General features: G+C 42.0%; 1 non-coding gene and 1 pseudogene across 1 annotated transcript; both read left to right on the top strand.

The window, feature by feature from the left end:
- Nucleotides 1-18,653: 18,653 nt before the first annotated feature.
- LOC121149705 lies at nt 18,654-18,777 on the top strand. The gene has a single exon (XR_005882837.1). It is a non-coding gene; the product is annotated as a small nucleolar RNA ACA64 (small nucleolar RNA).
- Nucleotides 18,778-24,293: 5,516 nt separating this feature from the next.
- On the top strand, nt 24,294-25,990 carry LOC121149386 (annotated as a pseudogene).
- Nucleotides 25,991-27,155: the final 1,165 nt, after the last annotated feature.

The raw sequence follows: 27,155 nt of genomic DNA, 5'->3' as shown, positions 1-27,155 counted from the left end.
CAAGTTGCCACCTATGACACCAGTATTCCATATGAGCACCCGCTAAGTACTGGTTACTCCTCTTTGTTTCTTTTTTGTTGTTGTTGTTTGTTTCCTTCTTTGTTCCATCCTCCCTTCCTCCTTCCTTCCCTCTCTTCCTCCGTTCCTTTCTTCTTTCCTTTCTTCCTTCCTTCCTTTTTATTTTAACTAACTGGCTGCTCCACTTTCAATCCAGTTCCCTGCTATGCACCTGGGGAAGAAGCAAAGAGTAGCCCAGATGCTTAAGCCTATGCCATCCATCTGGGCGACCTGGAGGCAGTTCCCGGTCCCTGGCTTCAGCCTGGCTGTTATAGCCACTTGGGGAATGAAACTATTGCACAAAGGATTTCCTTCTCTTTCTCTGTCTCATCCTTTCAAATAAATAAGTAAGCCTTAAATTTAGAAAAGGAACTTAAAATGTTAAGGCTACTTTATTTAGAAGAGTTTTCATATTCAAAAATTAAACCTTGTAAAGTTCTTTAGGAACTCTGTAGTAGGAAATATTTGCTCTCATTAAAAATGTAAAACCTTCTAAAGGAAATGACAGTCTGAGCTGCACAGCACAAATCAATGCCAAATGAAGGCCATAAACCAGGCTTTGTTATGCACTTGGCACCATCTCCAAATGTCTTGAAGAAGCAATATCACTGCACTTCAGATCCAGGGACCCCATGTCTCTGGAAATTTATGACTGTCCATTGCAGGAAAGCAGAAATAGCAGGGATTAGCAAGTCTGGATGAGGGAAACAGCAGAAACAAAGAAATTATAAAAACCAGAAACAATCTGAATATTATGAGCACCTGTTTTCCAAAACCATCGCTTGGAAGGGCCACTCTATGCCAGGTCTGTGTGCTCAGAGGAAACTGACTTGGAGTCTGGGTTACAAATCTCAGCCAAATCAAAGTGTTTAGAGCTGGCCCAGGGTACATGTGGTGTTTGTTGGTGTGGGAGGGAATCGGGAAAATGTTTCACACAAATCCCATCTGTAAGAAAAATAAGTTCCAAGGCAGCAAACCCCTGACTTCGTTGCAATGTCTGTCACGACTTTGATTGCCATTTATAAATGAACAATAGCAACTCCTACTTGGGGAATAAGTTGCTTTTAGGGGAACACCATAGTCATGGTTCCAGCCTGATAGAGAATGTATTCTCTGTGGCTACTTCTGCGGTCCGAGAACCAAGGGAAATCAGTGACACCAGGCATGATCCACTTCTAAGTTTAAAACCAACCTGAAAGCACAGGGGGAAAAGGTGTCTAAAAGAATAGGCTTCAAGAAAGTGACACTTTCGGGGCTCAGAACTTGGTGGGGGGAAGGAGAAAGGAACCCCAGACTCTAAGAAATTGTACCATAGGATTCAAATTTGAAAAATAAAAAAATACTTATATAAATTCTAAAAAGAAGTGATATTGCATATGCTCAAACTATTTCATTAAAACAAACAAACAAACAAACAAGTGGGTGCAAGGAAACAACACTAGAATGACTGATTTATGACAAAAACCTCATGAAGGGCCTGGCATGGCAGCTTAATGGCTAAAGTCCTCGCCTTGCACATCCCAGGTCTCCCATATGGGCGCCGGTTCTAATACTGGCAGCCCCACTTCCCATTCAGCTCCCTGCTCGTGTCCTGGGAAAGTAGTGGAGTACAGCCCAAAGCCTTGGGACCCTGCACCTGTGTCGGAGACCTGGAGGAGAATCCAAGCTCCTGGCTTCGGATTGCCTCAGCTCTGGTTATTGTGGCCACCTGGAGAGTGAATCAGTAAACTGAAGATCTTCCTCTTTGTCTCTCCATCCTCTGTATATCTGACTTTACAATAAAATAAATAAATCTTAAAACACACACACACCTACTTGAAAGAGGAATATTTTTTAAATAAATACCTCAGTAATTGCCAATGATGGAAGTAGATTAGCAACTTGAGAGCATCACATTACCATGTTCATCTTCCTTGGCTCACAGTGCACCTTCCAGGAAGGTGCCAACTGAATGACGGTTCATCTTAGTTTGATCACCAGGTATACTGTTAGCTACCACTGCTTCCACCTACACCTAATCATGAACATGAACACCAGCAGGAAGGGCAAGCAATCCATGGCAACCCTGGGGGTCATCTACAACTAACCATTTTTATGAATTGGCATGAGGCCTGGCATGGTAGCCTAACAGCTAAATCCTCACCTTCCATGCACTGGATCCCATATGGGTGCCAGTTCATATCCCAGCTGCTCCACTTCCCTTCTAGCTCCCTGCTTGTGGCCTAGGAAAGCAACAGAGGATGGCCCAAAGCCTTGGGACTCTGCACCCCTGTGGGTCCCAAAGAGACTCTTCTAAAATGATGAAAGTAGTAATTTGCTGGGGTCCGTGTGATGGATGTGGAAGACAGGAAGGTGTGAAGAGTGTCGTTCCTTTGTAGACAAGGCCGCAAGGAATGTCCCGCTGTGTGGCAAGGCCCGGTGGATGTCTCTACAACACCTGAATGCAGCTCTGCCTCCCTTTGCATGGACACCAGACAACCCCGCTGAGTATTCTGTAATCTATTTAGGCATTGTCTGCCTCTGCAGAGTTACTGTTAAATATCAATAGGAACTTAGAAGCTAATGTCGCTGTTGCCGTTTTTTAGCCAAAGAGCTGTTATTGCTGTTAGGGCTGCATCCTGTGGCAATATGTTAATCAATGGTGCTAACCCCCCTTTTGATCCTAAGCTAATCAAGGGTGTTCTGTCTTCAGGTGTAGTGGGAATCTATTCTTTCCCTCTTTCTTTGATCTTTTAGGCCCCTTCCTTCCTTGACTGTCTCAAGACATAGCTGTAAAGTAATTGTGGTAGGAATGTGCTACTGACTGATATGCATCATCTATTGAAAACCTTTTCCTAGCCAGGTGCCAGGTGAATAGCAACCTAGCCTTAGGTGAAAATAGTGGCAGAGTTATCTTTAGAAACCCCCGCTTGAGCGTGACGTGAAATGCCTGAGCCAGAGTTTGACTGATTTTGTATAAATAAAGCGGACAGCTTTTGTGCATCGTCCATTATGATGATGAAGAGTTCCTAGTGGTCCGTCTCTTTCTTTCTTTGCGCCTCATCCACGCACCCTTCGCGAGTTCCGAACTCAGCTGGAGCTGGACTCCGGCAGTGATTGATTTTTTTCTAATATTCTTGCAAAGGAATTCATAGAAGTATGCTTAAACAGTGTTGCAGCACAGCAAATATAGCCATTATGTATAATGCCGGCATCCCATAAAGGTGCCAGTTTTGGTCTTGGCTGCTCTACTTACGATCCAGCTCCCTGTTCATAGCCTGGGAAAAGCAGTGGAAGATGGCACAACCGTTTGGATCACTACTACCCCTGTGGGAAGCCTGGATAAATCTCTTGGCTGTTAGCTTTGTGCTAGCCCAGCCCGATCATTGTGGTCATCTGGGGAGTGAATCAACTGATGGAAGATATCTCTCTCTCTGTATCTCCCTTTTTGTCACTCTGCCTTTCAATCATTTAAACAAATCAACAAATCTTTTAAAAAAAAGGAACATGGATGCCACATATATTCACAATATAGTGCTAGGTCTATCAAATACTTGCTCATAACTTGTCGCAGATATTCTATTGCAATGTCTTTCATCTGGAAGTGCTACTGATTTATTAAGCATTGATGTAGACGTTATTTTTTATAAACTAATACTATCTAATGAATAAGCTTATGCTGTGGGTTAGGCATTGACCTAGTCTTTGGGGCTACAATTCCAAATGAAATGGACATTCCCTCTCTGTCTTCATAAGCCTTGGAATTCCGTGGGCTGTAAGCATAATTTTTTTTTTCATTTTTGGTCCCATGAAAATAACCACAGAATACTTTCCCTTGTAAAGAAACAGAAAGACAGCTGGCCGTCAGGCATTGCTGAAAGCCACCTACAACTCCCTTACTGAGATATCCTGGTTTGGTTCTCCACGCTGGGCACGTGACTCTAAAACTTTTTGCATGAGGTTTTCAGGACACAAGAAAGATGATCCAGAAAGTAGCAGCCCTGGGAGCTTACATGAAAAAGCAAAACAAAACAACAGTCATTCACATGCTGTTACAGTTCAAAGGACATCATCTTTGAAATCCAATCCTCCTCGATGACTCCCTGTTAGGTTCCCCCAATAAACTATCCCTTTGAATGTCTTATTTCTTCTCAATTGTCAGGAGCATTCCTGCTGTGTCTGGGCATAGATCTCCTCTTTGGTATTTGATTAATTTCATGCACTTGACCCAACTACGAAGTCAGATTGTAGTTCAGACATACTTTACTTGGGTGAATTAAATACAACTAGCCAGAGAAGCATGAGAATCGTTACAGGCAAAGTTTCTCAATAGAACTGATGGGAATTCTGATTTCTCCCCAGATACATAACACAACAGAAAGTCCTAAGACATCACTGGCAGAGATCATGGTTCAAAGAGAATGAGGAGAGAAGCCAGAGTGAAGAAGGGCTGCAGATTTGAGCTGTGTTGGCAAAGGACGGCACCAGAGAGGCTTTTCACCCGCCCCGCTCCCATCGCCCCTTCAGCAGTTGGCATCACCACACAGACCAGAGTACCTCTGAGTGAAGGGAATAATAGGAGCAGAGTTGATTTTGTAACTGAAGACTAGAAATAGCTCTGCAACATCTCTTTTCCCAAGGCACATATAAATCATTCAACTGTGTATCCCAATCACTCTGCCAGGATTTAACTTGGTTCAAACGACAAAGCATAAACACCAATTGAGATGGAAAACAAAATCCCTTTCTTCTCAGGAGAATCAGCTTAGTCTGTTGGCCTAATTATCTGAATCTGTTGCTCATCCCCTTATAGGAAGTTCAGTCAATGAGAACTCAATTACAATATGGCTTGTAACCCCAGGACTTACAGAAAGGCAAGCAGGGTGAGGTAGATCAGATGCCTGAGCACACTGTCCAGCAAAACTGACACGTTTGGAGCCCAGCTTGCAAAATGGCATTCTGCTCACAGCTCCAGGACCTACAGTGCTTCACTCACCAAGAGGGGTTGTAGTTATTGTCATTATCCTCTCACTTCTGACAGATGATGCACCTAACTGTGGAATGGAAGTGAGTTTCCATTTCTTCCTACTGCTCCGTCTTTATGCTAGACTCTTGCTACTCCTCTGGTGGGCTGCCTGCCCTCTGCACTGTGCCAATGGTCCCAAATGAGCTAGAAAGATAAACAGGGAGTCCTTGCCCTGTTCAAATCTTCAGCATACATGATACCACTATGGATAGCAGAGACTCTGGCTCCTCAGCTGATGGTGGAGATGTGTTCTGGGGATTTTGGAATGCTGGTTCCCTAGCCAAGCAGCACAACAATTCAGGAATGTGGTGGCTGTTTTTAGTGGCTCGCACATTTAAGTATCAGGCCTATTTGTCCCTACATCAACTACAAATCTGCTTTGGTTGCTCACTTCTGAAAAGCAAGGCATTCTGTTACTTCTGTATGCATTAGATTGTATTTGATCTCTCTTCCAATTAACAGATAAAGCATTTCTCCAAAAACAAATAGTCATTCCCTTGCTGGACTATCAGGCAAATTTCAGGGATAGATGTATCCATTCATCCCCTTCACCACTCAATAAATATTTCTAAAACTTCCATGTACAAAGTGCTCAAAAGGAGACTCCATAAAGAGTGCCAAAAAAATAACTTCATGAGAAAGGTCTAAGAAAGGTGATTGTTATTTTAAAAAACTTTAAAAAATGTTTTAAATTCATGATCTTTTGAAAAATTGCTCTTCAAATGATTCTCACAAATGCTGAAAAATTCTTTCTATGACCCAAAACTGCTCTTGAAGCAAGTTTCATTCCACTAACTTGATTGAAGATGGAGAATGATGACTTCAGCAACTTCATGGAATAATCCTGCCTTTGCATCATTAGCTAGCTACCAAACTCTTCATCTAGCTGAAATATTGTAAACATCTTTGCTCTCGCTTATGGGGCTACTCTCCTATTTCTTTAATCAGCTCAGCCATTCTAATTCAACCAGCTTATATTAAATGATCAGAGAAGGCTTCAGAGGCAATGAATATCTGAACTGCATCCTTCAAGGCAAGGCAGGACTTGGGCAACCTGAAGAGAACACAGAACCTCATTCTAGGAGAAGGCCTGGCATAAGCAGAGGAGTGCAGGAGGAACAAATTAATGCTGTAAGGAGGGAGCAGATGAGACAGGTTCCCCAGCAAGAATCTAAGTCTTCCCTACAGAGCTTCATTTGTTCTAGGAAGACAGAATAAGAACAGCCATCTCTATGGAACTCTCTCTTATCCATACACACACATTTCTGCTTCCCCCTATACATCTGACTCATTCTCTTCTGTCTATAATTGTTTCTCAGCTTCTCTAGGCACTTGATTGCCTCATAGTTCATGACCATACAGATTCCTAGCCCAGGAGACATTAGAATGGATTAATGCAATCCAATAGCTCCATTCGTGAGATGTAAGCCTACTGGACCAGCTGCGCCAGATCTCCACCTCCCAGTTTACCAATCATGGCTCAGACAAAGAGCTGAGTTCTGCCTTCCCAGTGGCAAATGGGTAGTCTTATTCCTAGAGAACCTGTGACTGTAAGCCACCGACACCAGATGGAAACCCTCAAGGGTGATTTTTCCAGAAAGAAAGGCTGAAGGGGATGCATCCTTTCAAGTAAATAGCCTAGTGATGTTGGGAAAGCACTCTGCTAGGCAGAATGCCTTGCTGGAGGTTCAGTGGCAGACAAGCCAAATAGTAGAGCCAAGGCTGTGACGGGCCCCAGGCCACAAGGGGCCAGGGAGGAAGCAGGGACTTCACCACAGTAACCATCGGCTGCTGCTGGTGCACTACCATTCTGAAGACAGAGAAGGTTCCAGGAGAGAGAGTCCCCTTATGGACACTACAGTCTGGAAACAAGGTGACGACCTGGCCAGGAGTGAATTTACTACCAAGGAACGGATTTCAAAATTGTGAAGACAATATATTTATATTTATTTATATTTATATTTATGATGCAAATATCCAAATGTGAAATCACTTAGATGACCTATATTAAGGTGTAGACCTATAATGAGGTGGCTTTCCAGTTCTCAAATTCAATGACTTTTCTCATCAGTCAAGTCATAGTTTAGAATAGACATGAGGGAATCATTATTTATGGCACATCAGGTTAAACTACAGCTTATAACAAGTCCTGACCACTCAAGTCCTGGCTCAAGTCCTGACTGCTCTGTTTTCCAATCCAGCTTCCTGCTTCTGTGGCTGAAAAGGCAGTGGAGGAAGGCCTGAAGTGCTTGGTCCCCTGCCTTCCACCCTGTGGGAAATCAGGATGGAGTTCCTGGTTCCTTGCTGCAACCTGGCCCAGACCTAACAGTAAGAGGTCATTTGAGTGAACCAGCAGCTGAAAGACCAAACACACACTCTCTCTTTCTATTTCTTTCACTCTTTCTCTCTTTCCTCCCTTCTTCTGTCCTTTTCCCTGCCAAATAAATAACTTTTTTAAAAAAAAAAGAATACACAAAAGAACCTTTCAACCACAAGTCCTCAAAAAGGGCTCTTAACAATAGAGCATGGAAGCTGGACAACACAGTCCAGTTCAACACTTCTCAAACAGCTCCATGGAGCTTCAATACACATGGGGTATTCACAGGTGTTCTACAAACACCGAACCTCATTGTCAAATAAAATGTTAGCTAAATAAAACATAATGGCTTCTTTACCACAGGATATCTTAGAGCCTTTTTAAAGTTTACATTTCTTACAAATCTCCAATAGGTACAACACACTAAGCAGTGTTTCTAAATTTAACTGACACCACTGTGGATTCAATGACGTCATAGAGTACATTAACTCCCACAAAATAACAGTTAGAGAAGTACTGGTCTGGCTCTGTTGCCACCATCATTTTGTTGGTCCACACACTTCTGAAACTAAACCAAACAAAACTGATTGAACAGCCCCACCATCAATGACATCAATGACAACAATGAAAAATAAATAAGCATAAATATACAAAATAGCTTGCACATAGCTACAGTGACTCATCCATGAATTCTCAGATTTTCCTGGACTGCCATGAACAAATCCTTATCCTAGAACACATAAGTTTCTACGTAACTTTTCAGTCATTTGTGCCCAAGGGTCATGATGTTATGCAGCATACACAGCACCTCTGTGACCTCCTCTAGCTTAACTTGTCCCAGTGGACTCTCACACACTATTAAGGCTCTTCCCAAATTAGAAGGGCTATTTAACTTGGTGGAGGAAGAGAAATGTGAAAGAAATTTTATAGTATTTTTAGAATGATTTTTAAGGTTTCCTAACATTTAAAAAAAATCTGAAGAACCAAATATGAGTATTCTTCTTTGACTCTGCAGTTGTTCTAGAAATATTATTGTTAGTAAGAACATAATCTTGGAGGAGGAGAAGCCCCCTCCTCATTTTTCATGAGCACACTTCATGACCCCAGTTCTGGTGATACCAGGGACATGAGATATTTGGGGCCAAGTATAAGATGAATGAGTGAAGAGCTAAGGATATGTGATTGACAGTAACATGTAACATGTTGTCTGCATCGGAGATTTCAAAACAGCATAGGTAGGGAAAAAAGAGAAGAAAAATAAGCTCAATGTTTCCAAATTATTTCAGTTCTATTGAAAGAAAGAATCTTGAGATGAGGAATAAAAAGGGCTAGCTCCAAAGCATGCATGTGGAAGCCAGATACATGACTTTTTATGCATCTGTCATTAATTTCATAATTGAAGTTTATGAATATCCCAGTTGAAAAACAAGCGGTTTATATCAATGGAAATGATTTAGTTTTTATTTTTATCAAAGTTAGTACATGTTAATAATTCTTTCTCAGAGTAATAGTTGTTTGCACATTATAAGCACATGTCTTGTGTTTTCCTTATAAGGATATCCGATGGAAGATTTTTTTTCCCCTTGGCCCCCTTATAGTCAGCATATTTCCGTTTGTTTGAGAAGAAAGTAGTCATTTGAAGTCTATGGAGAAATGTCTGTTTGACTAACAGATGTCTAAGCTGCAGTAAGCAGGAAGTCTTGTAGTTCCTCTCCAACACAAAGGCCCACTGATGATAAAAGGAAAGCCCAAACAGCTTGGGATAAATAAAGTAATTTCTATTCCAACAAACATCTGTCCCAAACCAACCAAGAAAGTGGGACCATGAAAATCCCTACCACTTCACAACTGAATGCATTTTTGTTTCTTTAACCTATTCTACCCTCCCAGAAACTATCTCCAATGCTATTGAAAATGGACTCAAATATTGTTTTATTTCTCCTACTACCAGTTTGTTCATCTAGAATATCTAACAACTGGCCTCTGGCTAGAAGGAAGCAAGTCTTCTCAGAAAGGGAGGACTTCTGTGAGTTGGAGATGAATTTACAACCCATTTGAGTCATTGACATTGATAGAATACCAGGCCATACCTTTTACTGTTCTGGGCACACTGGACATAAAGGTCTTCATGTAGATGTCTTTTATCAGTGACAGCAGCCAACTGAATGTCTCAGAGATGAGTAAATGCTGAAAGGAACAAAATGATATGATTTAGAATGACTAGTGGATGGTGAGAGGAAGGCTCATTTCAAGGAAGAAGTAGAAAGGGATTATGGGCAAGCAGAGGCAAGAAAATAAAAAGAACAGCTCGCTTTCCATATATCCAGGGCAAAAAGTTCCAGAAAGAAAAAACAGCAAATGCCCTGGCCCTGAAGTATAGACAAGCCTGGTCTACTCAAACAATAGAATCAACGCCCAACTCCCAGGAGCAGTCAATGTGAGGAAAACTTCCTGAGGTTAAGTCTGAGAGGAGGCCAAGAGGGAACAGAAGCCGAGATAGAACAGCAGAAACAACTGAGGCCCTAACTATGTTCAAAAGCATGCTAGTGTGTTGACACTAGCTGAGCATATTAACGCCCCTGAAGGCAGTACAAACTTCATAATGGCATTCTCCAAGAGTGGGCTCCAGGCATTGCTCCACTTTCTAACAAACAGCAGACCAGCCCTTTCTCCATCAGCAGGAGCTGTCCTCCTTTCTAGCTGTGATGGTTGTCCTGAAAGGCGTTTCTTCCACTTTCTCAGGAGTGGCTCCTCCACTGGATCAAGAACCTGGTGCTTTGATGATGCTTTCACATCATCAAAATCAGAGACAAGATCCAGCTGTGAGAGATTGTTCTGAAAATCTACCATACTACTGCATCATTTCCCAGAGTTCTGCAGAATGATCATGTTGTTTCTAGGTACAGCTAACATGGATTAACCTAGTTCATCCAAGACGAATTAGTGAATTCTGGTACCATACTGTAGGTTACTGTCATTTGCTAACCTTTGGTAGCCTTAGAAACAACCAAAATGAGACAAAATCTTACATTTCTCTCCTGAATATTTGGCCATGCTCTATTTCACTCCAAGTGGTATTCACTAAAGAAGGTTCTAGTCTGACAAAGAAAGAATGAGATTCTTATCAAGGGAATTTCTATAGTTCAATCAGAACTCATGTATTTATAAATAAACAACAGCAAATGGCAGGGAGTATGGGAAACATGGTTTAGTTCAAATTTATTTACATATCTGTATGATTTCTATAAATATATAAAAATTGTATCACCAAGTACTTCTAAAAGTTTAAGGGAAAACAGAATTAAAAATCACAGAGAAAATTTTGAAATTCATGCATAGCTTTTTCATAATATGCACTTCTATTAACTTTAAAGCTCCCCTCAAACAGCTTTTATACGTCTGTAATTATATATAATAAATGGCACATATGTATACAATTGTGTATATATATCTCTTCACACAAAGCTAAATGAAAGTTATGCAGTAACAGGACTTTAAAAATGTTTTTTCTGGGGCCAGAATTGTGGCGTATCAGATTAAGCCTCATCCTATGACAGTAACATTCAATATGGGCATCAGTTCAAGACCAGTTACAACTGAGTCCCTGCTAATGTGTCCAGGAAAGCAGAAGAATATGGGCCAATTGCTTGAGGCCCTGTATCCACCTGAGAGACCTGGAAGGTCTTTGGCCTGGTTTAGTTCTGGTCATTGCAGCCATTTATGGAATAAACCAGCACAGAGGGAAGATTCTCATTCTCTCCTCTCTTCTCTTCTCTTCTCCTCTCCTCTCCTCTCCTCTCCTCCCCTCCCCTCCCCTTGCCTCCCCTCCCCTCCCCTCCTCTCCTCTCCCCTCCTCTCCCCTCCTCTCCCCTCCTCTCCCTTCCTCTCCCCTCCCCACCCCTCCCCTCCTCTCTTCTGCCATTCTGCCTTTCAAATAAATTTTAAAGTGAATTTTTTAAAAAATATTTTTTCATCTATCTGAAAGGCAGGCTGACACATAGAGGAGGGACACAGATCGAAAGACAGATCTCTTGATCATTAGTTCACCCACCAACACCTGAAACAGCTAAAATTTGGTCAGGCCAAAGCCAGGATCCCAGATCTCGATCCAGATCTCCCACATGTGTGTCAGGGAACCAAAACCTTGAATCATCCTTTGTTGCCCCCTAGGATGCATTAGTACAAAGCTGGATCAGAAGCAGAGTATCGGGGACTCAACCAATGCTACAATACAGAATGTGGTTATCCCAGGCAGCAGCCTAAGCTGTTGCACCACAACGTCTTATGACTCTACTCCCTAGCTACATTTTATTACACGTTGATATCACACTCATTTCCATTGTTAAACAAAATATCATATTCTCTACAGCTTGTCTGCTGTTATTCCTGTTCCATTGTTCGTTCCCATCTGTGTTACTCATTTTAGGTAAATACAAGTAGAATTTAGAGAGCAGTGGCCATGTCAATTTATCACAAATATACTTACGATATCTCCAGAGATAAATTATTTTCACATTTTTGACATTTTTGTATTCAAAAATATCCCACAGTGATATTCTGACATTTGGTTTAATAAAGATTAGGAAACCAAGTTAACTACTTTATGAACAGAGCATTATGCTTATGTTACCCAAGTTATTTACTCTTTTTATTGATTAAACATTTAGAAATGGAGGAATAAACTACAGAAAAGAAATTTTTTCTAGTTTATTAGACAAAAACCTCTATGAATCTAAATTTTATAATGTTTTGTTTCAGTTTTTATCATTGGATTTACTCTTTTTTTTTTCAAAAATGGAATAAAAATGGGCTCTGGTCTACTTTCTGTGATTTCACAGTGTCATATTTATATGGCACGTATATACAGAGACAAAGGTACCACAACAGAGGTTGCAGGGGGTAGCAATACGGCATCCAAGTTAAGTTGCTACTTTGGATATCCATATCCTGTACTGAAATCAGTGCTTCAAGTCCCAGTTACTTGACTTCTGATCCTATTTCCTTCTAAAGTAAATCCTGGGAAGACAAGAAATGATGGCTCAAGTACTTGGATCCTGCACTGGCACCCATATGAAAGTCCCAGACTGAAGTCTTGGCTCCTTTTTTAACCTGGTCTAGCCCTGCTGCTGTGGAAATTTAGGGAATGAAACAGAGGATGAAGGGTGTGTATTTGTATGTGTGTGTACACATGCCTTTCAAATAAAATAAATGTTTTCAAATATTGTGAGAAATATGCACTTTCCACTAACTTCAAACATAGTGTGTGTGTGTGTGAGAGAGAGAGAGAAAGAATTATCCCTTCCACTTGAGTATATGGTCCTAATCAATATGTAGTGAAGTGTCCAACAAAATTTTTTAAAGATTTATTTTTTTATTTGAAAGGTGTTACAGAGAGGAGACACAGGGGTGGGGGAGAGAGAGAGAGAGAGAGAGAGAGACGGAGAGAGAGTCTTCCACCCACTGGTTGTCATGGGCCAGAGCTGATCTGATCTGAACCCAGGAGCACTCTCCAAGTCTTCCATGTGGGTACAGGGGTCCAAGGACTGGGTCCATCCTCCATTGCTTTCCTAGGCCACAGTAAAGAGCTTGATCACAAATGGAGCTGCTAGGTCACAAACCAGTGCCCACATGATAAGTCAGCATCATTGGCAGAGGCTTAGTCAATTACACCACGGTACCAGCCCCCAATCAAAATTTTTAAAAAGATTTTATTATTTATTTTATTGGAAAGGCGGATATACAGAGAAGAGAGACAGAGAGGAAGATCTTCCATCTGATGGTTCACTCCCCTAGTGACCACAATGGCCGGTGCTGCGCCGATCTAAAGCTAGGAGCCAGGAGCTCTTCTGGGTCTCCCACACGGGTGCAGGGTCCCAAGGCTTTGGGCCGTCCTTGACTGCTTTCCCAGGCCCCAAGCAGGGAGCTGAATGGGAAGCAGGGCTGCCCAGATTAGAACTGGCGACCACATGGGATTCCGGCACGCGCAAGGCAAGGACTTTTTAACCACTATGCTATTGCGCCAGGCCCTCCAACCAAATTTTTAAACTTGAAACAAGAGCAATTCTTGCTTTAGATCTTGTATTAGTTTCCAAGGCTCTTTTTTTTTTTAGCAAGTCTCTTAAAGATACTTTTGACAGTATGAATGATATCAAAAAGTTAAGAAGCATTTGGTGAGTTACACAATGGCGCTACCTAGATACTAGCTATTAAAAAGACTGCTGATAGGGCCCAGCATGTTGGCTTAACTGGCAAACTGGCTAGTCTTTCAACTCCAAGTGCAGCATCCCATATGGGAACCAGTTTGTGCCCCAGAAGCTCCACTTCCTATCAAGCTCCCTGCTTGTGGACTGGGAAAGTCAAAGATGGCTCAAAGCCTTGGGACCCTGCCTCGCATGGGAGACCTGAAAGAAGTTCCTGGCTCCTGGCTTCAGATCAGCTCAGCTCTGGCCATTGTGGCCTTTATCAGAGTGAATTAGCAATGGAAAATCTTTCTCTGTGTCTCTCCTTTTCTCTGTAAAGCTGCCTTCCCAATAAAAATAAATAAATCTGGTAATAAAAATGCTGAAAGTCTTCAAATTGCCAACTTCTGACTGCCTGTCCAACACTCCAGACACTAGTTCTGGAATGAACTTACTACAGATGATCTCTGACCAGCAACTGCTAATGTTTCTTGACCTACAATTCAATTCACTACTAACTGACTTTTCATTATATATATATATTTTTTTTTTAAAGATTTATTTTTATTATTTTTTCATTGGAAAGGCGGATATACAGAGAGAGGAGAGACAGAGAGGAAGATCTTCCGTCCGATGATTCACTCCCCAAGTGAGCGCAACGGGCCGATACTATGCCGATCCGAAGCCAGGAGCCTCTTCCGGGTCTCCCACGCGGGTGCAGGGTCCCAAAGCCTTGGGCCGTCCTCGACTGCCTTCCCAGGCCACAGGCAGGGAGCTGGAAGGGAAGCGGGGCTGCCGGGATTAGAACCGGCGCCCATATGGGATCCCGGGCGTGCTAGGCGAGGACCTTTAACCACTTGCGCCACCGCGCCGGGCCCTATATATATATTTTTAAAATAAGAATTTCTCATGTGTCATGTTTTCTTGCAGAATCACTCTTTTAAGTCCTATAACAAAATTTTCTTAATATTTTGAATACATTGCAAGTGAAAATCACTGAACAAAGCAGAAGCCTTTGTTTTAAATAAATTATGCAAGTAATGGCAACTTCATCTGACTACAGAAAGGCAAGCAAACAAGCAAACAAAAGCCTTCCAGTCATGAAGAGAGCTGCCACAGAGCATTGACAGGAAAACAGCAGCAAACTTCAGCTGACTCAGTCTCATCTTTAGTCCCAGAGATCAGCTGCCATGTGCCTTTCCAACTGAAAAAGGCAAGAGACAACTGGCTGCCATATGCTTTCACAAAGAAATTATAAACAGGTTACTCAGGCTTGGCCACATACTGAGGATCTACACATGAGTGCCCGGGAAAGGATTTGGCCCAAAATCTCCTTGAGTTAAAAAGCTTCAGGCATCACCATATTCCCATATGTCCACTGTCTCATGAAACAGATAACAAACAGCTTTTATCCTGAAGGCTATTTTGTACTAAGAATGAGATTAGGCAATAGGGCAGTTCAAGCAATCATTCAGGCAAGTTTTTCTGACTTATCCACATTCAAGTGGACATAAGAGATTCACATGAACATTGCTTGGCAACCACGGATAATGGGCAAGAAAATTCTAGAAATACATATTACTCTCCAAGTAACAAAACATACACATACACACACATGGCCAGAGAGGTCAAGAAGTCTCTAAGGTTATATATAAACAGTAAAACACTAATTCTGTTTGTCATGATGAATTGTCTTCCCTCTGTTTGAGCTAAGGTTTACTAAGACCAAAGGGACTAGATGCTTTGGGAGACAGTTTTGAGGGAGGGGCCAGAACAAGAAGAAGATAGAAACTTCTCTTTCATCTTCTGTCTTCAACATCATGGAAAAAGGCAAAGAAAATTTCTGAGGTTTCTACTTTGTTTATCTTGGCGAAATATGAACGGAAGACTAACAAAGATTTAGACAAAAGCTCCAGCTGTATTCCTGGTGGCATGTGTCTAATCTTCCTAGTAAATTCAGATAGGACAGCAGTTAGGACCTAAGAAGGGGTTGGGGACCTGGAGCAACAGCATTGCCATTCATTCATTCATACAAGTCATTCACTCATCCAGTTCTCCATTCACTCTGTGTCCATTGAAAGTGTGCCAATTGTGAGGTATTGAGAAGATCAAAAGATGGCTTAAACAAAAGTCTTACCATCCAAAATAGAAGAAAACCTATATTGAAATGTAGTTACATTGAAATAACTATCAATTATAACACAAGAAATGATAAATGGGATGTACAAATAAAATATGAGGAAGGAAAGAAGGCTTCTAAGCTTAGGGAACAGTGGCAGATAATCTTATGGAGAAGGCTGCATCTGGACAAATCCTGAAGTAAGCATAGGTTGTGGTTCTGAAAACACAAATACGCATGTATCACACGCAATTTCTACAAAGAAGGGACAGAGAAGATACAGTTGGTAAGTGAGTGCCTTTAAGAATTTTTACTTCTGGAAAATTATACTATTTTAGTTCTGGGGATAAAAAAGATAACTAACAACCCTCTCTAAAACCATCGCTCCCATCCACAAATGATGATGATCCTAGCCCTGTGAAAGAAACATACATGTAAATAAGTGGTTTGTTCTACTACTAAATTCAGAAAGTTCTGAGTCCACAGCAAACAACAACAGGACTGTCCCTGGACATTATAATGTTCCTTAATCCTCCAGGGACCTAGCTTTGTGTTGAGGAGACTTAAGTGCTGCCCACAACAACACATATGAATGTTTTAGGAACAGAATTCGCACCTCAGACATGAAAGATTATTTTAGAGCTTGCATTAACTTTCAAGGCTCTACTTAAAAATAATCAGCATCTTCAAAGAAACTCTCAAGAACTGTGAGTGACATATCAAAAGAAGTGTTTGATGAGTTACAGAATGGAGGTTAGTGAGTTAGTGCTCCTGGAAAGTAGCCATTAAGAAAAAAAAAAAAAAAGACTAAACTACTGGCTGACAGTCTTCAAGAATGCCAACATCTGACTGATTGACTCCCTAAAATAGGAAAATTTTGGAATAGCACACTTGCTACTAATATGCTCCTGATTAGCAACTGATACTGTTTAGGACATGTGAGAACTGAAGTAGTCACCTTAGCTCCCCAAACTCCAGGAGTGTCCCATGTTGCTCAAGAACCTGGCTGGGCAATTATTCAAGAAGCTACCAGGAGCAGATAAGGATCCTAGTTGATCCTGAGATGACCTGCCTTTCTATTCTCCACCTCTCAGCTCTTCATCAAGGCAGAGCAATGGCCTCATAGCAGCCTTTCCTAGAATAAAGTTCCCCTTCCAGATTTGTCTTTTCAAATGCCCTTGCTGCTCTTCCTTGCACACATTTCAGATAAACTGTTGGGAGAGGATGTTCCCACAGCACAGCTGTCCCTCAGCGACAGCACAAGTTTGGATCTGGGAACTTCCAAAGAAACCAAAATTCTTAGGTGCTTCAATTTCATCTATAAAAATGACACAATATTTGTATATAATCTATGTACATTTTCCTGTATATTTTAAACCATTTCTAGAGTATTTATGATGCCTAATGTCATATGAATGCTACATGAATAGCTGCTCCATGCTATCATTCAGGGAATGATGACAAGAAAAAAATGTGCACATATTCAGTACACATGCAATTTCCCCCCATTGATTGCACTGTCAGTGGTTGAATGCATCAATATAAAATGTGTGAATACAGAGCTTCAGTTTTAAGTCGACCTGTATTTGCTCAAAATCAGCTCAGCCTCTGCCTCCTCCAAACCACACTTTTGGAGATGCAGGCTTGGTGTGAAGTATCATTTTGCTCTTCAGGGTGAATTTCAGAGTCCCACTGCCCACTAATCAGCTCCTGCATACCATACCTGCTGACTCAGGACATCACAATTTGAAAATCCCTGTTAACTAGTATCTACATGTCAGTGAGCACATAGGTTGAGCAATTCGAGCACTTTAAAATTAGCCTACTTGCTTAGTCATCTGTGCTCCTGTGGGCAGCAAACACAGCTACTTTTCATATTTCTACTAGGCACTGGTCTACTAGTGAACAGTGTTTATATTACGGGTGACAATATTTTCAGATTGAAATTTAATTCATCCTTTTTTAAACAATGTTTTTAATTTTTTTTTCCATTGGAAAGCCAGATTTACAGAGAGGAGAGGCAAGGAGAAAGAGTTTTCATTCACTGGTTCACTCCCGCAAGTAGCTGCAATGGCTGAAGCTGAGCCTATCCAAAATCAGGAGCCAGGAGCTTCTAATTCATCCTTTTTATATTATTACAGAGCAGAGGGAGAAAAAGAAAGAGATCTGATGAGAAAATTAACAGATCCATTTTTCACCTGTATTTTAAAATGGTTATTGTCCATGTAGATGGAAATATTCACACCAAGCATTACAGGTTCAGAGACTCACTATAAGTTCCAATATTCCAGGGACAAGTAGGAAGAGAAAAATAAAAATGAAATGCTCCAATACAATTTAATAAGATATTCCATGTCCCTACATCCCTCATCCCTATATAACTCAAACGTGATAAGGAAAATATTGTCTGTGAAGCTGAATACAGCAGATAGCAAAACTTCCCTTAACGAGAAGGATGATGTTACCCATTTCCATATGTTTTTTGTCTTTGGATCACACCTCTCAGCATTTTTATGTCAGTGTGACAGACTGATTCGGTACCCCATTAATGATTCAAGGATTCACTTGCTTATGCTAATTTCTCTTACAATGCTAGCACTTGCCATATAAAGCTTTTTTTTAAAAAAAAAAAGAGAGATTAATTTATTTTTATTGGAAAGGCAGATTTCCAGAGAAGGAGATGCAGAGAGATAGATCTTGTGTCTGCTGATTCACTCCCAAGTGACCACAACACCCCAAGCTGAACTGATCCAAAGTCAGGAACCAGAAGCTTCTTCTGGGTCTTTCACATAGTCCCATGGCTTTTGGCCATTTTTCAGTCTCCTCCCAGGCCACAAGCCGGGAGCTGGATGGAAAGTAGGGCATCGGGACACAAACCGGTGCCCATATGGGATGCTGGCATGTACAAGGTGAGGATTTAGCCACAAGGCCATTGCATCAGGCCCATGTGAGCTTTAACAAGCTTCAGCAGATGGCGCTGGTTGGAAATCGCCCTGGCTTTGGCCATAGCCATGGGTGAGATTTAGCTCCTAGAGCCACCAGGAGCCTCAGTTCATCTCCCACTGCCTGTGTGGAAAGGTGAGACCCGGCCCCGACAGGCGCAAACCAGTAAACGACAAGCAGGTGTAAAAAGAAAACCAAAGAGTCTTCCAGCCTCAGCATGGATCGCAGGCAGCCGCTACCATGTGTGCGTCCAGAGCCGGTATCGGGCTTGCTGGAGCGCCGTGGACTACCCACGGAGCTCTGTGAAGCGGGTCTGACTGCTTCACTGCTCGCCTGTGGGCTTGAGCTGGGGGCAGAACTGGGAAGGGGTGGAGCTTGAACCTGGGGAAGTAGTCTTCCAGCTACCGCATGATGGCTGGAAGGCCCCGGGACAAGTAGCGTCCCATGCCTGGATCACACGTGGTCGCTACCATGCGCACGTCCAGAGCCGGTATGGGGCTTGCTGGAGCGCCATTTGGCAGTAGGCTCTGCCTGCTGGCCGCCCGGCCAGGGAGCTCTGGGATTTGGTTTCTATGATTGCTGCTTAGAAAGCTCCATGATGAACCCTCAGGGCTTTGGGTACATGAATCAACCCTAAAGATTCCCAATGATGTAAATCTCCCCCGATGGACCTCTACCTAATATGGTCTCAACCCATGTGCTTTTAAAATTGTATAACCAAATATATTTTCAAAACCTTTTACTACTCAGAAATTGGGCGGGAGAGCAAAGAAACCTTCCATATCCTGTGAACATGTGACAAAGCCATGTAGTGTAACCTCTCAGGCATATAACAAGTAACTTGTAGACAATAGATTCAAGACAACATTAGACAACAGTAAAACTACAAAAACATATAGGGGGAATCAAGAGTGACCCTGACAACCTATTAACAGGAGGTCATGTGCACAGAGCAGTGGGGGACCACAGAGTGGAGCAGGTGGACAGGAGGAGGCTTGTATCCCAAACCTGGAGTCTCCTGGATTCCCACCAAGGACTATCAGTACGGGCGCCAAGGACCACATCCCAACTGCCAAAGAGACCACTGGGAACTGGAATGCCTTCGGAGGCCGAGAACTCAGAGGACATCTCCCCCTACCCTTGGACCTACCACACGGGATGGAAGAAGCTGAATCCTTCATCATAGGATTCAAGGCCATTGGAACAACAACCAGGAAACCTGAGCGGTCTTCAGAAACAGAAGAACAGCAAACTCCCTTCAGGACTAGGGAGAGGAGCTATCTCTGGTTCTTACTTGGCTCCAACTTCGGGTCCCCACCCTCTCTGCAATGACCATGAGGGACACTCCAGAGGCCCCACCCCAACACACACACACACACACACACACACACACACACACACACTCACAAATTGGAATGGGTAGGCAGAGAACAACAAGGAAGGCTTGGTCAGCATGGACTCACACACACCTTACTAGGTAAGACACGGGGATTAAGTACTCCTCACCAAGGTATGGAAGATTTCTCTGCACACCCTTCCTAAAACTGTTTCGCACCTCAATTGTTGACATGTCATTGAAATAGTCACAGGAAGTTGTTAAGACCATGCATCCAATTTTGACAAATTGGTTGCTCAATACTTTGTCAATTTATCCCTTAACGTTATATATTGTTGCTGATGTAATGTTGGGGCTTTTAATTGACCGGGATTCTACTGTGTTGGCTCTGCCTTCGGGCCAGGGAAGGTCTCTCCAAGAAGCCGCTGAACTTGACCGGACAATGAGATACTGAACTCTATGCTTGGTGTATGCTTGCAATGAAGGAATCTCAACTAAACCTGAACTGTGGCTGCGCAACAAGAGGGGGAGGAGCCTACCATGGGGGAAGGGTTGGAAGACGGGTGGGGGAATCCCAATGCCTATATAGAACTGTGTCACATAATACAATGTAATTTAAAAATATATATAATAAAATTTAAAAAAACCAAAGTTTAAAAAATAATAAAAAAGAAATGTAAAAAAAAAACCAAGCATCATCAGTCACTGCACAATAGGGCTTGTTGTCATCCATCGCATTGTGCTGAAACCAAACCACCATGCTATAAATAAATCCAAGTATTCAGGTACAGAGGTCCATATGAAGGAGGCTAGAGAACCATGCCTGATAGCCTGTTTCAGCTTCCAGTCCAAAGTCATCATAAACTGCCAATCATGGACCTGAGGACATCTCAGAATTGCCAGCCATTGCAGGGTCCCTACAGTCACTTTTTGAAGCAGAAAAGTGAAAGAACACAATGATAAACAATTACAGATAGCAGTTGCTATAACCTACTAACCATTGGGGTAATTTGTCATGGAGCAATAGATAACTAAAAGAAGCTTGGAGTGAAAACCAGAAACCATATATTCAGTGAGCTCAAAATCAGGCATGAGGAAGTATTGACTTCAGGTTCCCCAAGATCTAGGTCTTGGTCCAGAGGTTTTCAGCCCAGCTGTTCAACAGAGTCACCTTCAGAGTTTTTTCAAAGTGCATGTAAGTAGGCCCACTTTGGAAATTAAGGTTCCAGAGTCCAGCATGGTGACATAGTAAGCTAATCATCCAGCCCTGCTTGGAGGTGCCAGCGCTATGTCCTCCGTGGTGATCCTTCCCAACATCCATAGCTCATCAGCTGAATGGGGCCTCTGTTACTCGATCAACTCCTTCCACACAGGCAGCTCATCTGTAGATATGTTTCCTGTGATGGCGTAAGTCAATCAAAACACAGATTTGTAGCCTCAGCTCCTCCACGGGCTTGTTGTTATGTGCCCAGACATTTAAATAACTGTTAAAACGCACAGTCTCTCCCAAGTAAAAATAAAGAGAGAGAAATAGACAGACAGAAAGAAAAATAACAAGACTGAGAATCCAAGATTCTTCAAAATGACATTCTACCAAAGCATAGTAATCTCTCTCACAAGCCTTCTATCCTGAGCCAGGCAATTAAAAAAAAATGCAATTTTATTGATTTTACCACCTCAGTCTCTTGCAGATCTGTGAAAAACGTTTAACAGTGTGTAACTTTTCTCTTTTTATAATTCTCTACAAAGCTGCTCTACATCAAACCTTGCCTGGGGGAAGGTGTTACCCAGATACAGAACAGAGCACTAGAGCTGGGATGGTTTGATTTTTCGCTGCGCTTTCTGTAACAGAGTACTTAGTGATGTAAGAAATGAGTCTCCAGACACCCAGTATGGTGGTCAAGGTATCTTGTAATCCACCCAATATCAAAACAGTTTCTACATGGTGTTTCAATGCATATGGGTGAAGCAGAAGGTCTCCCCTTCTCCGTTCTCGTCTTTCTAGCCTCAGCCTCCATGCAGACCCAAATCCTATCCCAACCAGTTGAGTATGACCTGGTGTTATCATTTATGAGCATTACCCCAAAATGCATAATCATCAAAGTATGTGTGATTGGGCAGAATGGAAAGGAGTCATGAAAAACACATATCTTTTCTTTTCTGGCTATTCACCATCCTCTGGCATCCCTTCTAGCCAGAACTAGTAAAACATAAAAGTGTAAAAGGTCTAAAAGTCACAAGGAAACTCCATCTTTCACTCTCAGGAATGCTAGGGGGATGTCTTCTGGATCACAGTGAAAAAGAACGACTTTACTCCATTCAGCAACACCGGTAAGACACTACAAAAATGCAAGGATCGGGCCCAGCGGCGTGGCCTAGTGGCTAAAGTCCTCGCCTTGAACGTGCCCGGGATCCCATATGGGTGCTGGTTCTGGTCCCAGCGGCTCCACTTCCCATCCAGCTCCCTGCTTGTGGCCTGGGAAAGCAGTCAAGGACGGCACTTTGGGACCCTGCACCCATGTGGGAGGCCTGGAGGAGGTTCCTGGATCCTGGCTTCGGATCAGCATAGCATCGGCCGTTGCGCTCACTTGCGGGGTGAATCATCGGACGGAAGATCTTCCTCTCTGTCTCTCCTCTTCTCTGTATATCTGACTTTCCAATAAATAAATAAATCTTTTTTAAAAATGCAAGGATCTTTAAATTGTGTTTCACAGATCTCCAAGATCCCACATGAAGAAGGAGTTGTTTTAATGACTTCATGTTATATTTGTATCTACCCTGTCTTTTCCTGATTTCAGCTCTTCCTGGCCAATATTAAGTCATATAGGGCATAGAATTCAAACCATGGAGGACAATTTAAAAAGCTCCTACAGTGCTGGAAGGTCTGATGAGTTGGGAGACAGACCACAGAGTCACAGCCACATGGATCTAGCTGCTGTACCTGCACTTTGAGCCTCATTGCCAGTCTGGCTCTTTGTTTAGGTGACCCTTGCCCCCTGGAGTCAATGTTTGTCTTCTAAATGGCATTTCAGCATTAACATCTGCTGATGTCCCTCCAGCCTGACATTTGGGAAGCAGATGCTTCCAGTGGCCTTGCAATGTGCCTTCTGGGTCAATGTTTTCAATAATGGCCTCTGGTATTGATCTCTGCGGTACCTCTCCCCAGGTAAGAAAAGAAAGACCACTAGGAAATGGTTAGGAGGGAACACTTTAGGACATCTGGATGTAATATCAGAATATAAAACCTCATGATTTCTTGTATAAAGAAATACCTAAAAGCAGATAGTTGGGAGTTGGGAGAGGATCAAGATTTTGGTATTTTGTTGAAAAGTGTTCACTTTAAATAGCCTAACAGTTCAATCCTAAAAACATATACTATCAGTAATTTTTTTCACTTGTTTCTTTATGATCAGGATCCTCTCTCCTGAACTTTTGCAGTAACAGAGAGCAGAATCTGCCATTACGAATAGCCAGCCTTCTTTCCTCACCCCGCCCTTCCCAAGCACACTCACGGGAACACACCAAATGGTACTTAAAGTAAGAGGCCCCTCTTGATGTGGACCTAGGAGAAACGTAAAGGAACCTTGTAAACTAGAGCACAAATCCCAGCACCATGCACTTGGACAATACTCTTTTTAAGTTAAGGATTTTCTCCCAAGAGTCTTGAGAAGCTTTAGAAAGTTGGAAATAGGTCAGTGAGAATTACTTAAGGAAACTGGGAGGTTTTTTGGTTTTTATTTTATATGTAACATGTGTCTCAAGATCTCTAACTTACTATCACCAGCAATATCTACACAACCACCTACAGAAAAATGTCCGAAAAAAATCTTCTCTATCTGCTCAGGAGGTTAGTGCAGGCAAAGCATTCATGAAGCTACTTTATAACACTCACCACATTACTATGTGGGTTTTCTTTCAAAAGAATCTAGATTCCACCATCCACTAATCCATCATTCTCATGGAAACTACTCTCCAAGTAATCAACCAAATCAAGAGTGGGCATTGAATAAACCAATTTTAAGGGTTATGGTAGAAGAAAGTATAAGATAATGCCCAGTAATTCACACTCTAACATAATTCCCTCCCCTGAATGCATGAAGAACTTGTAACTTACTTCCAACCAATGGATTATGACAATGGAGATGGGACATCCCCCCCTGATTACACCATATTGTGTGGTGAGAGTTGAAGGAAATTTTACAAATTAAGTTCTTAAATACATTGACTTTCAGTTAACAAAAGGGAGGACAGAGTGTGTCTGACCTAATCAGTTAAGCCCTGGAAGAAAGAACCCAAAGGATTTTTTGCAATAGGGTTGCTTTCAGGACACAGGTGCCATGAAAACCACCACTAAATCAAGCCAAAATGGGAAAGCAGAAACCCATATGAACATTCTAATCACTGGACACATCACTTTGGGCAAGTCTACCACTATTGACCATTTGATCTATAAATGTGTTAGTATTGACAAAAGAACCATCGAAAATTTTGAGGAGGAAGTTGCAGAGATGGGAAAAGGCTCCTTCAAGTGTGCCTGGGTCTTGGATAAACTAAAAGTCAGGTATGAGTGTGGTATCACCATCAACTTGAGACCACAAGTATCATGTGACTATTGCTGATGCCCCAGGACACAGAAATTTCATAAAAAACATGATTACTGGCACATCTCAGGTTGACTGTACTGTCTGGATTGGAGCTGCTGGTATTGGGCAGGGAATTTGAAGCTGGTATATCCAAAAATTAGCAGACTCATGAGCATGCCCTTCTGGCTTACATGCTGGGTGGGTACTGAGCTACCTCATAACCAGAAATGCTACAGGGAAATCATTAAGAAAGTCAGTGCCTATGTTAAGAAAATTGGCTACAATTCTGACAGGGTAGCATTGTGCCGATTTCTCATTATAATGGTGACAACACACTGGAGCTAAGTACTCATATGCAACAGTTCCAGGGATGGAAAATCACTTGCAAAGATGGCAAGGTCGGTGGAACCACACTGCTGGAAGCCCTGAATTGCATCCTTCACTCACTAGGCCAAATGACAAGCCTTTGTGTCTGGCCCTGCAGAATGTATACAAAATTGGTATATTGGAACTGTCCCTGTGGGTCAAGTGAAGACTGTTGCTCTCAAATTCGGCATGGTGATAACCGTTGTTCCATTCAACATCCCAACTGAAATGAAGTCCATCAAAATGCACCATAAAGCTTTCAGTGAAGCTTTTTCTGGTGACAACATGGGCTTCAATGTCAAGAACATTCTGGCAAAGATGTTCATCATGGGGCCTGGTGCAATGGCTCAGTGGCTAAATCCTTACTTTGCACATGCCGGGATCCCATATGGGCACCAGTTTGTTTCCCAGCTTCCTCCACTTCCCATCAAGCTCACTATATGTGGCCTGGGGAAGCAGTAAAGGAATTCCCCAATCTTGGGACCCTGTACCCACACAGGAGACCCTGAAGAAGCTCCTGGCTCCTGGCTTTGGAGCAGCTCAGCTGTGGCCTTTGCAGCCACTTGGGGAGTGAACCAGCAGGTAGAAGATCTTTCTGTCTCTGCTTCTTTCTATGAATCTGCTTTTCCAATAGAAATCTTTAAATTAAAAAAAAAAAAAAGGTTACTCATGACAATGTTGCTGGTATCAGCAAAAATACCCCCTTATGGAAACAGGTAGCTTTCCTGCTTAGATGATTATTCTGAGCCATCCATGTCAAATCAGCGCTGGGTACAACCCTGCATTAAATTGTTACACTGCTCACATTGTTTGCAAGTTTGCTTGGACTGAAGGAAAAGATTGATTGTTGTTCTAGAAAGAAGCTGGAAGATGGCCCTAAATACCTGAAATCTGCTGATACTGCAATTGACATGGATTCTGGCAAACCCATGTGTGTGGAGAGCTTCTCTGACTACCCTCCTCTGGGTGATTTTGCTGACCATAACATGAGCCATGGGTGTGATGTTGCCATGGGTGTCATCAAAGCACTGGAAAAGAAGGCTGTTGGAGCCTGCATGGTTATCAAATCTGTTCAGAAAGCTTAGAATGCTGAATGAATATTATCCCTAATACCTGCCACCCCAGTCTTAACTAGTGGTGGCAGAATGGTGTCTGAATTGTTTGTCTCAATTGGCCATTTAAATTTAATTATAGAATATTAATTAATGATAGCAATGCATCGTAAAACCTTCAGAAAGAAAGGAGAATGTTTTTTGGACCATTTGGGTTTTTTGGTGTGTGTGACAGTTTTAAGTTATTAATTTTAACATCAGTACTTTTTAATAAACAACTTGACTCTGTCACAGAATTTGGAGACCCATTAAAACAAAGCTTAATGAGAAAAAACAAGAAGAAGCCAATGACAAGGAAGGAAGGTAAGAAAGGTGGCTTTAAAACTATCAGTCACAATTTATTAGTAAGTCATGAATCAGTAATCAGAGAAGTGAAAGCTACAAGTGATATGAAGATCCTGCTTCTATAAACTTTAGGTTTCAATATTTTAAAAGAAATAGTTGTTATATTAAAAAAAACTATTCAATTCAAAACTCAAGGGCATAACTGAGAAAATTCAATTACAAATGCAACTTATTCTAACCAGATGCAGTGTTAATAGGAAATTAACGGTTGCCTAGCTAACCCCTAATTCTCAATGACTAATCAATAGAAGTATTTGGTATTTTTTTCCAATCATATCAGATTTTTACTGGCAAGGAAGGGAGAAGGTTTATATAACTTTAGGGACCCAAACAGGTATCAAATCTGCCATATTGGACTCATGGCATCTGAAGAGCTCTGAACCTCAACGTTCAGTCTTCATGTTGAGGAAGATTGAGGATAAGGATTACAAGATTCTAGTAATAGCATGTCTAACTTCAATCCTGAATTCAGGCAAATGAACCTTCTTAGTTTGTGAAGGAGCTTTGATGCAAAGAAGTTGTACCTCTCAAAAAATTCATCATAAAAAAAAAGAGCTCAGAGGGCCAGTAAGTAGCATATCAGACTTGATTCTTAGTCTGTGGGACCGGTATTCCATATGGATGCCAGTTTAAGTCTTGGTGGTACCACTTTTGATACAACTTCCTGCTAATGGCCTGGGAAAGCAGTGGAGGATAGTACAGCCACATGGGAAACAACAAAGAAGTCCTTGTTCTTTGAAGCAGCCCAACTTTGTTGTACCCATTTGGAGGTGAACCAAAGAATGGAAGACCT

This window comes from Ochotona curzoniae, unplaced genomic scaffold, assembly GCF_017591425.1.
Source record: "Ochotona curzoniae isolate NIBS_2020 unplaced genomic scaffold, NIBS_Ocur_1.0 scaffold_4701, whole genome shotgun sequence".
Taxonomy (NCBI): Eukaryota; Metazoa; Chordata; class Mammalia; order Lagomorpha; family Ochotonidae; genus Ochotona; species Ochotona curzoniae.
The sequence above is the reverse complement of the archived record's forward strand: the minus strand, read 5'-3'. Positions and strand labels throughout refer to the sequence as shown.